This window comes from Cygnus olor, chromosome 1 (genome assembly GCF_009769625.2).
Source record: "Cygnus olor isolate bCygOlo1 chromosome 1, bCygOlo1.pri.v2, whole genome shotgun sequence".
Lineage (NCBI taxonomy): Eukaryota > Metazoa > Chordata > Aves > Anseriformes > Anatidae > Cygnus > Cygnus olor.
Window position 1 is genome coordinate 158,301,308 of NC_049169.1, and position 15,183 is coordinate 158,316,490.

The following is a 15,183-nucleotide window of genomic DNA, read 5'->3' on the forward strand; positions in this document are numbered from 1 at the left end:
TGACTCAGAAATAACTAAGATTGTGAACCTGGAAAAATGGTCACATTATGAAGGATTAATAAGAAGTAGATCAAGTAAGTGAAGATAAAGCTAGAAAGAGTAAGATTCAAAATGAGTGCATATTAGTAAAATACATTGTTAACAAGGAAGGGTTTCCTATATAGGTAAACAGAGACGACTAGTACAGATGGAAAGTACAGAGGAAAGGAGAAAAGATAATAGATATTTTAATAGTTCTTTATGTTTCTTGTTTCAGTCCTAACCATATTAAAAGGTTTATTTTCATCATATGCTACATATAAATAATTTTGACAAGGAAATAAGAATACAGGTCAGGAGAAAAAAAAAAAAAAAAAGAAAAGAAAGAAAAAAAAAGTTTTTAGTTACCTTCATTAGAGTAAAGTGTAAGGAAATTGACCCTAAAGCAATAGAACTAATCAAAAGGACATTTAAAGGAATGTGTGTTACCTTATATAATCTAAAAACAAAAAAACCAACCAAACAAAAAAAAAAGGATATGCCCTAAGAAATAAAGGAAGACTAGAGGAATTATACATCAACCTAATTTTTTAATCTGTGAAATGATTTAGGAATGTGTTATTAAACAACCATTTTTTTTTGGCATGTAGGTTTAGGAAAAACAAACACAGCTTTGTTAAAAAGTATGAAACGAATCCAGCTACATTCCTTATGAGCCTCATTGTTGGATACAAAGGAAGAAATATATATGTTATAACTTCATTTTCTATAGCTGTCACTATCACACATCAATTCATAACTGAATTTAGGAAACATTATTTAAATATAATCACAAGATGATAATGTGCAAGGGGATGGGGGGAAAAAAACATGCATTCTAGGTGCAAATCAGTGATCACAGACAAACTGGGAAGGCATTTTGGTTAGGTATCACAAAGGTCTTTTTTCAAATTCCAAGGAATTGATGTTTCATGTCTCATTTAAGTCTATATTTCCAGTAATCTATGTATTTCAGATATTTTTATCACAGATATTAAAAGGAAAAATTATTAATTAATTTGCTGGAAAACTATAGGTAAAACTTCTTCTGAAATCTATGAAATTTCACATTGGTATCTCAGTAAACTTTATATTACAAAGTGTTAACAATTTATTTTTCTGGATGTTCCTTCTAAGAATATGAAATAATAGTAATAATAGGTACTTTTATTTCATATATTAGTAATAATAGGTACTTAAATACTTCCCATTTCAGTGTAGCTGTCAACTGCTATTTATTAACTAAAATAAATTTCATAGATTTTTTTGCATTAGCAGTGACTTAAGGATCTTAAAATTCTTTAATAAAAATAAAACAGGAAAAAGCCTTTTTTAATTAAAAAAAAAAAAAGTCAATATGTATTAAAAATATTCCTTGAAAACAATTGAATGCTGATTCTTAAAATCACAGGTAAGCATTTTATATGCATCTATTTTTTTTCCTGATCAAAAATTTATTTTAACATTTTAAAACAGAAAGCTGCTAGAACAGCTGCAATGTATTAATTCACCTTAACAGCAATGCTTGGCATTTGGTCTCAAATACTGATTGATTAGATAAGGTTAGATTAGATAAGACTGGGATGTAGCTCAGCGTAGTCTTGTTTGATGAATGGCATACAAACAACTTCAGAAAACCTTTTAATGACAGTATTGGGATAACAGAGGTCTTGTTGGGAGTCATTGTCTACCAGATGGTATTCCAACAAATCAAAGTGGCATAGAATACCCTTTTTCACATGTCTTTTTTAAGATCAGTAGGGAAAATCCAGATGTGATCTTACATCTTTAGCTGAATCTTCACCTGAACTGCATTCAAATTACAGACTTTATGCTATAGTAAATGTTAATTTCAGTTAAGTAACAGGAACTAAAGACAAAATGTTTGTGAACTGTGCATATAGTTGCATTACAAAATACAGCCAGTTTGTCTGAAAATTAATCTTTGCATTCAATTTTAAAGACTGTTTCTCAAAGTTGGAGTACAAGATTACGTACTCTGCACAATTTTAGATGGGCTTCAGAAGCACACATAATAATACACATGTTGGTGTAATTAAATCTACAAACCAGTTAAAATGATCCAGTCAAGGGACGCAGGTGTCATAGGTCATTTCAAAAAATGATCCTATTGCCACTGACACACATAAACCAACTAACAAAAATTCTAGTACCTGTTTATCCTTCAGACACTTTGCCATGGTAAATAGCTATCACCCCAGTTCCTCACCAGGAGGACTATGATGATAATGATAAATGTTTCTTCCTTGTGCTCACTGGACCATGTGCAATGTTGTTGGTATGGTTTCTTTCTCCTCACTCTTGGTTCTACTTGGGTCATTTCTTAGAAGAAGTTTCCCAAAACAAATTGCTTACTTCCTCTTTCTTATCCACAAACTTCACATTGCATTCAAGTTTTTCACTACAGGGGGTGTTTTACAAATAGTTGAGATTTATTCTCTTTTCACTTTCTTAATCCTGAAACTGTTTTCACCTGGCTCCTAAGGTTGCTTTCCTTTAGTGATCAGAAACTAATCATTAGTAATTTGTGTTTATAGCCAGGGACCTTGACTACTGTCATGTGCTTGCACTTTAAAGGCCATTGCTGTCACATTGTACTTGCTCTTTTGAAAGCCCCTGTAACAATCCTATATTTCTTAAGTAACTAGTGGTTTTATTAGCACAATTCAATCGCTGACACATACAGTTCCAAGGTCACTGAAAATTCACAAAAATATGCTATCCAGTAGAAGTTATACATGCTTTTAAACATGTACAGAGATGATACTAGTGTAACTACTTGCAACTAATATTTTACTAATTACTACAAAACCACCTGTTCACTATCAAAGTTACTTTAACCATTTTCAACAAAATCAATTTTTGAAAACTTCATATTTTGTTGTTGTTGCAAGATTTCTTGATCTTTTTATTTATTTATGTATTTAGTAAAAAAATAGAGAAGCATCTTTTCTCCATTTGTGCACAGGAAAGCTCAAGTGTCAGGATACTTTTTCTCTTCCTCTTTTGCGTTTTTGTTATTGTTGTTTGTATGTTTGTTTTGTTTCTCAGATTCTTTACCAGTGTCATTCAGCCCAAGTTCTTTATACCTACTCTTCTCTCTTTATTGGACCATGCATATTTTTTTCAGTGTTTGCCTTATTTTGTACTGAAACAAACCATGTATATTTAAATTTATTTTCCATTATATCTTTTAATCAATGAAATCTTACTTGTAAATACTTTTCTGGTAGTTATCTTTTCCTGTGATCATCAACACTACTGAAGAAATAAAGTTTCATCAGTTTCCTGAGACATGAGAATTTCTGATGTTTAAGATGGCACAACGTGTCCTCATTTCCTTTCCTGAATGAGTGTAAGTGAAAAGGGGAAAAATATATATTCTTAGAGTGCATCAAATTGTTTAATTAGTGTCTGTTATGGCCAGATTTTGAGTAGAGTACAGTTCATGACTAAAACTCATTTCCAGAAGGACAAGGGGAAAAAAATGTGATTTATTTTCAAAAACTTATAATAGACTAAAATTGTCTTGTTTTCTTTTCTGTTGGAAAGAATAACAGACAGAATACAAGTGGGTTGTTTGTCTACATTTCCCAGAAGAAGCCTCTATAGTTACATTTATAGATGCTAAGGGTCATATATCCTTGCGCTGGAGGGAGAAGAACTGGTCAATAGTAAAATAAACATGTAAACCAATTTTAAATTCTTACACTTAATTACTTGTTTTGGCTTTCTAATATAAAAGTTCAGCTTCACACAGGTCACTAGTTCTTTGCATTCCTAATTTAAGAGTTAATCTCTCTCTACTGTCAATGAAGAAAACAAGACTTTTGAAAGTCTCCTCAGGGTGTTAAAGATAATCTTTCCCTTTACATCCACTAAATGCAATTTTAAACGACTCTACTTGTTTTAATGCATGATAGACAGATAAATAAGAAACCAGAAAGATTATTAGAACAGGTCATTCATATGTGGTTTTGTAATATATATTTCTTTCTACATGAAGTTTATAGCACTGCCTTTTAAATGGAAGACAGAGAACAAAAGAGAATTATTATTATTTTTTTAATAGTTTTCTGTAGAACTATAGCATACTGAAAGGCATGACCCCTAGGATTTTCCTAGGGAAAAAAAAAAAAAAAAGTATCCTCAACAACCCATCTACTAGACAGAACAGCCACTACTGTTTTTGAAACTGGATCACTGTGAAGTCAAGAACATATTGTCAAGTTCAGAAGAAGGCACTACTAAAGGAAGCTTAGCTTTCCAGTAGATTCAACATGTAGCTAAGAAGAATATGTCTACCTGAGGTGTCTTTCCTATTCTGTTTTTTTTTGCAGTTTATACTTTACATTTTTTGGACTGGAAAACTGAAAAAAAAAAAAAAAAAGTGAGTATGAAGTAAATTTGTTCTGTTGCCTTAATGTTCTAATGACAGTATTCTACAAATTAAAAACACCACATTTAGGCACCTAATGACAGTTTGCACAATTTACTCTTGGAAATACTCTCCATGGGAGTTTACAAGAAATTACAAGAAATTCTAAATCTTTATATGGATTCTTGCTTATGGATTTCTCTATCCATCTCCTGAATATCTAAGTCAATATACTAGAGTGCTGATAATTTCAGACAATCATCAGGGAAAAATCACAGGCCATGGAAGTTAGTCTATCACTCCTTAAATATAGTCTTCTTATCCTGAGGTGTGATTTGACATTTGTTTTAAACCCATCTAAATGAGGATACAACAGAATGTCATACAGTCACTGGTTCATAAACTTCTTGAAACTATATTGGATCCTGAAATTGCTATCAATAGATAACTGCAAAATAGAATGAAAACTTAAAGATGCAGAAGCAGGCTGTCCCAATTCACTAAAAGTTGAGCAAGCCTGGGAGAAGACCAGCCTGGCTGAACAGAGAGCTTCTTCAGGAACTCGGGAAGAAAAAGAGAGTTTATGAACACTGGAAGAAGGAGCAAGCAATGCAGAAGGACTTTGGAGCTGTTGACAAGTTGTGCAGGGAGAAAACTAGAAGGGCCAAAGCCCAGCTTTAAATCAGTTTGGATAGTGGAGTGAAAGACAACAAAAATACTTTTAGAAACATTAATAACAAAAGAAGGACTAAGGAGAACCTCCATGCTTAATTAGATATGAGGGGAAACAGTGGCAAAAGATAAGTTTAAGGCTGACATGCTTAATGCCTTTTTTTTTTTTTTTTTTCCTCAGTTTTTATTAGTAAAGCCAATTATTCTCAGGGTACTCAGCTCTGAGTTCAGCCAGGGTTGGTAAACAGTGAGAGAGACTGAGATGAAGCTTCTATAGTCCAATGTAAAGCTGTAGGTGATCATTTGAATGTTCATAAATCCATGGGGCCTGTCAGAATTCATCCACATGTACTGAAGAAGCTGGCAGAAGTGCTCACCAAGCCACTTTCAATAATTTATCAGCAGTCCTGGCTAACTGGGGAGGTCCAAGTTGACTGGAGGTTAGTGAATGTGATGACCATCTACAAGAAGGGTAGGAAGGAGGATCTGAGGAATTACAGGCCCGTCTGACCTTGGTGCCAGGAAAGGTCATGGAGCAGGTCATCTTGAATGTCACCACACAGTACATACAGAATCAGATGATGTGATCACGAGTGATCAGATGCAGCCAGCACAGGTTTATGAAAGGCAGGTCCTGTCTGGCTAACCTGATCTCCTTCTACAACAAGATGACCCGCTTAGCAGGTGAGAGAAAAGCTGTGGATGTTGTTCACTTGGATTTTAATAAAGCATTTGATACTTTTTCCCACACTTGTCTCCTGGAGAAACTGACTGCTCAAGGCTTGGACACGTGTATGGTTTGCTGGGTGAAGAACTGGTTGGATGGCTGGGCTCCAATAGTATATTGAATGGAGTTCAATCCAGTTGGTGGTTGCCCAACAGTGGCATTCCCCAGGGCTTAGTACTGGGACCAGTTTTGTTTAATATTTTTATCAATGATCTGGATAAGGAGATCAAGTGCATCCTCAGTGAGTTTGTAGATGACAACAAGGTGGACGGGAGTTTTGATCTGCTTAAGAGTAGGAAGGTTTTGCAGAGGGATCCAGATAGGCTAGATTGATGGGCTGAGTCCAATCACATGACACTTAACAAGTAGATATGGTTTAGCGATGGCACTCAGTAAATCAGGCTGATTGTTGTACTTGGTGATCTTAAGTGTCGATGATTCTATAGTTTCCTCTCATGCAGCCTGAAAAAGCTCCAGATCATGAGATTATGCTCCAGGTAAAGGCATATCCTTTACCTACTTGAAATGGTATTAATTAGGTAATATAGCAAAAGTATAAGGTGGTGCCGAAGAAGAGGAGCTCTCTACTAATTTTTAAAGGACACATAAAAACATGGATAGAGAAGCATTTGGGGCATCAAAACTCCCCTCAGGAAAGGTTTAATGGAGGCTTAAGTGATTGCTGCATCTCGGGTAAAGAGCTCTAGCTGAAGAATAGAAGTACTTCATTGACAGTATGGCTTAATACTGAAAATGTATCTAACCTATTTCTCCAGAAGCATTAACTGTACAGGCAAAAATAATGGCTCTTTTTTTTTCTTTTTTTTTTTTTTTTTTTTTAAATTTCCAGCCACTAAACTATTATCATCTAAACAAATCATAGTGGAATAAGGGGAAGAAAGTTGCCCTTCCTCAGAATAGAAACAGGAATTTAATGCAGAGTATTTACATGGAACTACCTTATATGGGAAATGCAATGCAATTTTTTTTATTTATTTTTTTAATACTTAGATGGCTTTTATTTTTGGTTAACCAGAAGTATTCTTCACCTTTTAATTAAGTCCTTTGTCTGTTAAATTCGTTACCAGACAGTATGTTTGAGGGTAAACTATTATGGAAATCTTGACACTACTTTCTATGCTTTAGCACATTTCATGAGTCATGGTTTAGATTTTGGGTTTCCATATCTTAATTTCTGAAGACAAAATCATTTAACTTTTAGCACAGATTTAGCTCTGCAATGCAAGTGGTGCATTGTAGATATTTCTGAGCCTTATACTAAATATGTAAATGAATGGCTTCCTTAGTTTTACATACATGAGAATTGGAGAAAAGTCAGATTTGTTTCAAAAACAAGGAAGCTACTGGCAATGACAAATCATTTAACTGACTTTTTTGAGATTTGCTTCTGAGTGACATCACTTTCTTTTAAATCATCATCATAAACTATATCTATCACTTTATATTAAATGTATCCTTTGTCACAGATATAAATTATCTGGTTCAACTACATAATAAGCTGACTTGATTTCAAACAACTTATAATTTATCTTAAGATACAATACAAATAGAAGATCTATGAATTACTTTCTAAATAAAGTCAACAGAAGTTGTTTATGAACATTCTTCTGTGGTGGTTTCAAACTGGTAGGTATCCAAGCCCCAACATGCTGGTCTCTCACTCCCCTTCCTCAATGGAACAGGGGGAGAAAATATGATGAAAAAGTTTGTGAGTTGAGATAAAGACAGAGAGGTCACTCACCAGTTAATGTCATGGGGAAAACAGACTCAAAATAAGGGAGATTAATGTAATTTACTACTTATTCATAACAGACTACAGTAGTGAGAACTAAAGCAAACTGAAAACATCTTCCATCCAACCACTCTCTTCTGCCCTCTCCACCAAAGCTGTGCAGGAGAATGAGGAATTGGGATTGTGCTCAGTCCATAAAACTTTGTCTCTGGTGCTCCCATCTTCATTCTCTTCAACTGTTCTGTTGTGGGACCTCTCCTATGGGATGCAGCCCTTCCCAAACTGATCCAATGTGGGCTTCCTACAGCCTGCAGTTCTTCAAGAATTCTTCCAATATGGGTCCATACCATGAGGTTCAGTCCTTCAGGAGGAAGTCCTCTGGAGTCCTTCAGGAGGAAGTCCATTCTGGAGTCCTTCCAGAATGGATCCCCCAAGGTCAGCGGCTCCCAACAGACCTCCTGCTCCTGCATGGACTCCTCTCCATGGGCTACCTGGCCTACAGTCTGCTCCTGCAGGAGCTCTCCATGGACTGCTGCCTCCTCCAGGCCAGATCCACCTGCTCCACTGTGGTCTCCTCCACAGGCTGCAGCGTGGAGATCTGTTCTGATGTGGTACACCATGGGCTGCTGGGGAACATCCTGTTACACCAACGTCCTCTCCAGCCACAGGATAACTGCTGCTCTGGTGCCTGGAGCACCTCCTGCCCTCCTTCTTCACTGACCTTTGTGTCTGCAGGGTTGTTACTCCTTACATTTTCTCATTCATCTCTCCCTGCTGTGCAGTTTTTTTTTTTTTTTTTTTTTTTTTTTTTTTTTTTTTTTTTTTTTTTTCCCTTAAATCTACTCTTACAGAGGTGTTATCAGTGTCACTCATTGGCTTGGCTCTGGCCAGCAGTGGGTCCCTTTTGGAACCAGCTGAAACTGGCTCTTCTCTGACATGGGGCAGCTTCTGAACTCTTTGACAGAGGACACCCCTGCAGCCCTTCTGCTGCCAAACCCCTGACACCCAATGCATCTTTGAATAGTAATAATATAAGATTAACATATGTTTTATATTGAAAGAACATCTTATGTTGTTATGAAAGAATATCCGATATAAGAAAGGCCATAAAAATATCAGTAATAAAAATATATACTGTTCTATCTGCATTGCATTAAAAGTAAAAATAAAAAAAATAATAAAGTAATTATAAGCATAAAAATCACATACATTTTTTTAACTTTTGCAAGATTTTTGTGTTATCCAAACATTTTTAAAAAGAAACACTGTAGAATAAAAGATGTCAATTTTGAAATATGAACTTATTGAATCCAAAGATTATGAATGCCTATCTCACTGTAGGTTGTATCACTTCTTTATCTTCAGTTGAAAATAATTTCAGAGGGAAGGCTGCATAGAATGCACTTCCACTCAGTCCCAGTGTAAATAGATATTTTACCATACCACATAACTGTGTTTTTCAGTCTCTCTTTTTTGTTTTTGTCTTTTTTTTTTTTTTTTTTTTGAAGCCAGTCTGAAAAAAAAAAGGATTGCTAGAAAAATATGCTGCAGAAATACTGCACTCTGTAAGCTGGCAAAAATTCTTTTGAACTGATGGCAGTATTGTCTAAAAATTTTATTCGGCAAAGGATCCTTTGTTATTAGGTGTTACATTTAGGAAAATCTGTGAAATTAATAATGCTAAGAAGTCAGAATTTGAAACTCCAGCAAGTTGTTATGCTAGAAGTTGTACGGATCTCTAGTTAAAACCAATGGGTGCTACAATAATAAAAAATGCAAATAATAATTATAAATTCATAGTAAATATGCAGTACTTTGTTACTAGCATTCGATGGAACCTATTTGCACATCCAGCTTTCAAAACCTAAAAGGGCACAGCAATGTCTATGAGGAATCATTTCTTCCTCTCCTTGAGACAATAGCAATAATTTTGTATAAAAATTTTAGCCTCTGGGAATAGTAGGATAAGACAGGGAATGAGGAATTGATCTGTGCAATTATGTTCTCCAGGAAATGGGTAGATTTTCTCTGTGTCAAAATTGTGATTCAACTCCCATTGCATGGTTTCATACAACAGGGTATTTGCAGCTGTAGAAAGGAGAAATGCTTTCATAAATCTTGAATGATTCCAGTTTTAGAGATGTTTCAGAGAGTTTTATGGCAGAATTAGTCAGTTTTCAGAACAGTAGTATTATAAGAGCTATGCACAAACCTCCGCTCATGAAAGACACGGTACTTAATACCACCCCCACAAGAGATGATGCATCACTTTGCAAAATTAATAATGTAGGTTCATCAATTATGTGAGTACTTTTTGCTACTAGGCAATCAGTCTCTTACCGGTATAGTGCTAGAACAACTTGTATAGTGAATGACAACTCAAATTCTGTTAACAAATTTGATCTATTTACCTAGAAACAGTTCTCTCAATTTCTGTTCTATAGCTATGAAAAAGGAAAAGGAAAAAAAAAAAAAAAAAAGAACAAGAGAATGGTTTAACTCTAGAAAATAAATGGATAAATGGAAAAGCCTGGGAATTTTTTGTTGTTTTAATTTGCTTTGTTTCCATGCGGGGGTGAATTTAATTTACTCGATCCTGGACCCAGGTCCTCTATTTGCTGGCTGATCCAGCTTGGGGTTTGCCAGCAAATGCACACACACACCCCTTATGCACACCCAGCTTGGGGCAGGCACAGACGCTGCACCCAGAAGCTGGCACCAGGCACACAAACCTGTGGCACTGCTCCAGTTCCTGGCACTGTGCCCTTCACTCACCTTATTCACCCTGGCCCTTCCAGTAGTTGTTTCTGGGACACACACTGTTCCTACCCTAGATGCTGGTGTCTAAGACACCACTCACCACAGTAGCTGGCACTGAGACCCCACTGGGCTCCTCGAGTAGCTGACACTGCAGACCAGGGGCACTCACACTTAGGTCTGCACCAGGCAATACACACAGACACACAAACAACCCCGCCACCACCATCACACACACCCCCACGCACACACCAACACACCCACCCCCCTGACTAGGAACTGCCAATTAGTCCTTGCAGCACACATATCCATAAGAGAGAGACTGAAATTACAAGCAGAGAAATTTAAGAAAGGATTTAATAATAAAAAAGAACAGGCTGTGATGATCAGGCACATGTTTCAGCCAGACAAGTGTTCTGACCAGCTTCATTTTATACACAACCAACCCCTTTTGTACCCTTTTCCATCTACTGTCCTATTTGTTCCCTGCTCCCCCTTACCCTAAGCGTTGCCTGCAGTTTCTTGATAGGCAATCAAATAGTGCCACTGATGAGTTTTATTTCTGGTTATTGTCTTTGATAAAGTTAACTTTTATGACTGTATGTTTGTCTCCCTCTCTTTATTTGTACTCCCATCTGAAAAAATAAACATTTTCACACTCCTTAGCAGCTTATGCCACTGACCAGGTTTGTTCTTACCATGAGTTCCCGTACAATGTTGGTCAGGTTGTCTCTTTGCGTTTTGGTTTGTGGCTCCTTTGACCAGATGCCTCCAAAAGAGCAGACAGCCTCCTTTCACATAAAAAATTTGGAGCTATCTTGTATTCAGATGAAAAATTAAGAAGACAGATCATTTTAGAATAAAAAATGTAAAAAAAAAAAAAAAAAAAAAAAAAAAGCAGAATAATCCTTTAAATTTGAGTAAATATGACCTTAATTACATTTACATTTGTAACAGAAGTATTTTGAACTTCAACCCCTGGAAGTCTTTCTTAAATATGTTCCAGAAAAAGAAAATTAGGCCTTGCTATTCTCTTAAGATTGTGGTGTGGGGAGAGGGTGTGAAATATATCTAATCAAATAGACAGGAGCAGAATAGAACAATTATGAATTCTGACTTGAAAGGTTTCCTGGGTAACACTTCTGAAGCTGATTCATACTCAATGTCCTGCAGCTTCATCGTTTTCTAGACAATAAGACTGCAGAAAATAAGACTCAATCTACCGTATGTTCATGTTTGCCAAGATATTTCTTTTTTCTTTCTCCAAACAAATTTTGATTCAATAGAAGCTTGAGGACTTCTGACATGTTGTTCAGAATTTCCAGTTTTGAAAAGGCCACAGGAACCAGAAACGTCAAATATGTTATAGTACACAGATTGCCGGCATAATATACTTGAAATATATCTAGCATGTTGTTTATAAGTACGACCTGTTGATGATGCCAACAATCTGTATAAATTGAATAAATCCAGCATGCCCTGAATATGTCAAATACACGATGATTAAACACATACATGTGCAGCACTCATGAAATGAGGGCAATATTTTTGCATGAATCCAGCTCATGAAAAATGTATTACAGATAATATAAACATGTTTAGATAGATACATGAGATTGATACCATGACTGTATTTGCCTTCTCATTCAGTATGGTTTCTACTTAGCACGATTAGGGTTCTAGGAGGTGAGTCAACCTCAATAACTGAAACAAGAAAATTGAGTAACTCTTTATTTTTTCTTTCAAAAGAAAAAGGAAAAGAAACATGTTTACTCTGATGTGTTTTTTTTTTTTTTTCCCTCTCATGATACTAATTTTGTTTATGATGATTTATTTATTAACGTGTATTCAGGAAATCTTTAGAAGAGAAAGCTTCATTCCCTAAAATGTTTATTTCGAGAGATCTCAATAATTTATTGCTTTTAGAAGCACATATTAAATGGTTTATCATAATGTTCTTGCTTAAAACCTGAGGAATCAGTAACAGTTGCACTTGTATGCCTAGAGTGGGCAGCGCAGTTTATCTCCACATTTTAAATTTACCTAAGCAACTAGGTGGTCACCAACTGAAGAATTTCTAATAGTCTGTTTCAGAAATTGCAAAAAAAGCTTAAGTAGAAAAAAAAAAAAAAAAAAAAAGCATATTCCTGGAGGAAAAACAAACAAGCAAACAAACAAGCAAAAACAACAACCACCTTTGCATTTCCTAGCATCCACTGGCTAGTATAATTATCACTGAGAAGTATAATTATGGGGTTTTGGGTGATATTGCTTCTCTGAGGCTAAATTTTCTCTTTTTTGAATGTTGTATATTGTTCAGATGTCATGTGAACAATGTTTGTGATGTGCAGTTTAGCTCTATTTACTTTTCATGCACAAAGTAAGTTATACATTCCTTTATTTGTATTACATCATAAATTTTGTTTCATTGTCTTACACTACATTACTTATGAGAGCACACTTCTTTGTCTTTTCTTTTATCTTTAACACAGCTAAACATTATACTATTATTTATCTCTGCACTTTGTTGAATCTAAGAATAAAATAATATATATGGGATACTCTGAAAAACATGCTTTTAATCTATAATTCCCGTTTTCCTAGAAAGTTAGTTTTCTACTGAAAAAAAAAAATTCTACCAAAAAACACATTCTGCTGAAAAACACAACTTTGATTCTCACAAGGACGATGGTTGGACCAGATGATCTTGGAGGTTTTTTTCCAACCTTACTGATTCTATGATTCTATAATTCTGGTACCAGCAGCTGCAGCAAGTGAGGGTGTATATATATTGGTATATGATCACCAGCAAATATCACACCAGCAAGTTGTTTAAGAAGCATGGTATCCATAAGTCTAGGCCAGGCCAGATAATGGAGAGATGAAGGGGTCTGCAGTTTGGCTACTGGAGGGACAAAGAGGCCCCAGTCAACTGCTGGAGAGGCTCTCAGAGACAGATACTTGTTTGCCTGTGTGTGTTCACATGAGGAAACTGGAGACAAGAAGATCCAAGTGCCTGTTCCTACAAAGACAGAATATTTGATTAGGGGCAGCTACTGGAGGGATAAATAACATGTATGTGTACACATATGCAAGTAAACCATAGTTCCAGGAAGTGGAGTGCCACTGCAGGCCTCAGTGGCTTACATGCCAAGATCTCAGTAAGCGGAAGGATTGAGGATACTGGGACAGACTGAATGGACCCACTAACAGACCCTCATCCTGAACTGCCAGAGAGGAGAACAGGACAAGGCTGTTTATGTTTTCATGAGTGCTGTTTTCTGACTGTGTTTAACTGTATGTCTGGCCATATGTATAAGTACATGGGTATTGTATCATGTATCTCATGTGCCTACTGAGAACACATACATGCTCAGCCACTGTATTGGTAGGAATGGGGAACAGGGAATTAAAGAAACCTTGCCTCTACTCAGCTACCACGTTCAACAACCCCTAGCTGATCTACTCTTTATTTTTTACTAAATGTTTGCTTAATTGTGGCATGATTATCTATTTAAATTTACCGTATTTCATATTCTGTACTTCGTAGAAGTGTAAGAAAATTAGAGAAAAAAAAATTACAAAGTCGTATTTTCAGACAGTAACTTAAAATACAACAAAACAAAACAAAGCACTGATTTCTGATTTTCTGAACTATTGAAAAACATACAAACAAAAAATGACAGCTTCTTTTTATAGATTTTTCTTAGGCAAAACATTGTGTAGAATTATGTATAATAGCTGTAGAAATCGTAGTGAAATAGAAATCCATAAAAAAAAAAACTCCAAGAAAGACAGTAGTGGGTATTAGTTACTTGTAAGTATGCCTCAGCAAAGCATTCAGAATTTTAATCAGAAAATAAATTTGTATCCTGGTGTTGAGTCTATAAAGGGTCACATAGTAAAATGAGGACAGGAGTTTAAAAATATGGACAGCAAAAAGTCATGAATAATTAACACAGATTAAACAAAAGTACTTGAAATAGTTTGTTATGCAAATTTACCTTGCAAATTACTAGCATTTCTCATTAAGGGTGAGTTAAACAGTTCAGTAAAGGTGCTGAGAATTTGAAATGGTTTGTAGTTAAACTGAAACTGAAATTTTTTAGATGTCTCTTAAATGAAAAAGATGCAAAATGTCTCAGTGCTTCCTTTCCTAAATATTATGAAACTGTCTTCCTCTTCTCTAAGAGCCACAAGCTTATGAATTCACAGCTTTCAAATTTTGAGTTAACAAATCCTGAAAGAGTTTGAGTTGATCTTGCGTCTGAAGCTGAATAACATGCTTTGCAGCCTATGCAAAGGCTTCAGAACCAGTAGTTGGCATTGTAGAGCAAAATTAGTGGCATGCCAGTGGTGTGACTGTAGTTAGTAGATGAATGATTATAAGTACTTAGCAGAACAGTATATCTGATTTTGCAAATAAATATGTATAAGGCTTCCAATGGATTCTGTATTTTTGTGAGCTTTTTACTGACCTTAGAATTGTATTCATGAGTAACTGGGTTGTGCTAACAAAACCACAGGTTAAAGGTTACTGAGGAATTAACAAGAGCATAACAGGAACTCCAAAAAGAGCAAGCACAAGGTGACAGCAATGGCTTTGAAAGTGCAAGTATGGGACAATAGCCAAGGTCATAGGCTAAAAACACAAATTACTAATGATTAATTATTGATCACTAAAGGAACACAACCTTTAGAGATGGGTGAAAACAGTTTCAGGGTAAAAAGAGAAAACAAAGAATGTACTTGTGAAACACACTATACAGAGTGAAACTTGGATGCAGTGTGGAGTTTGTGAATGAGAGAAGAAAGTGTTGTGGTTTGACCCACTTTCTTCTCCTATGAAGAAAAGCT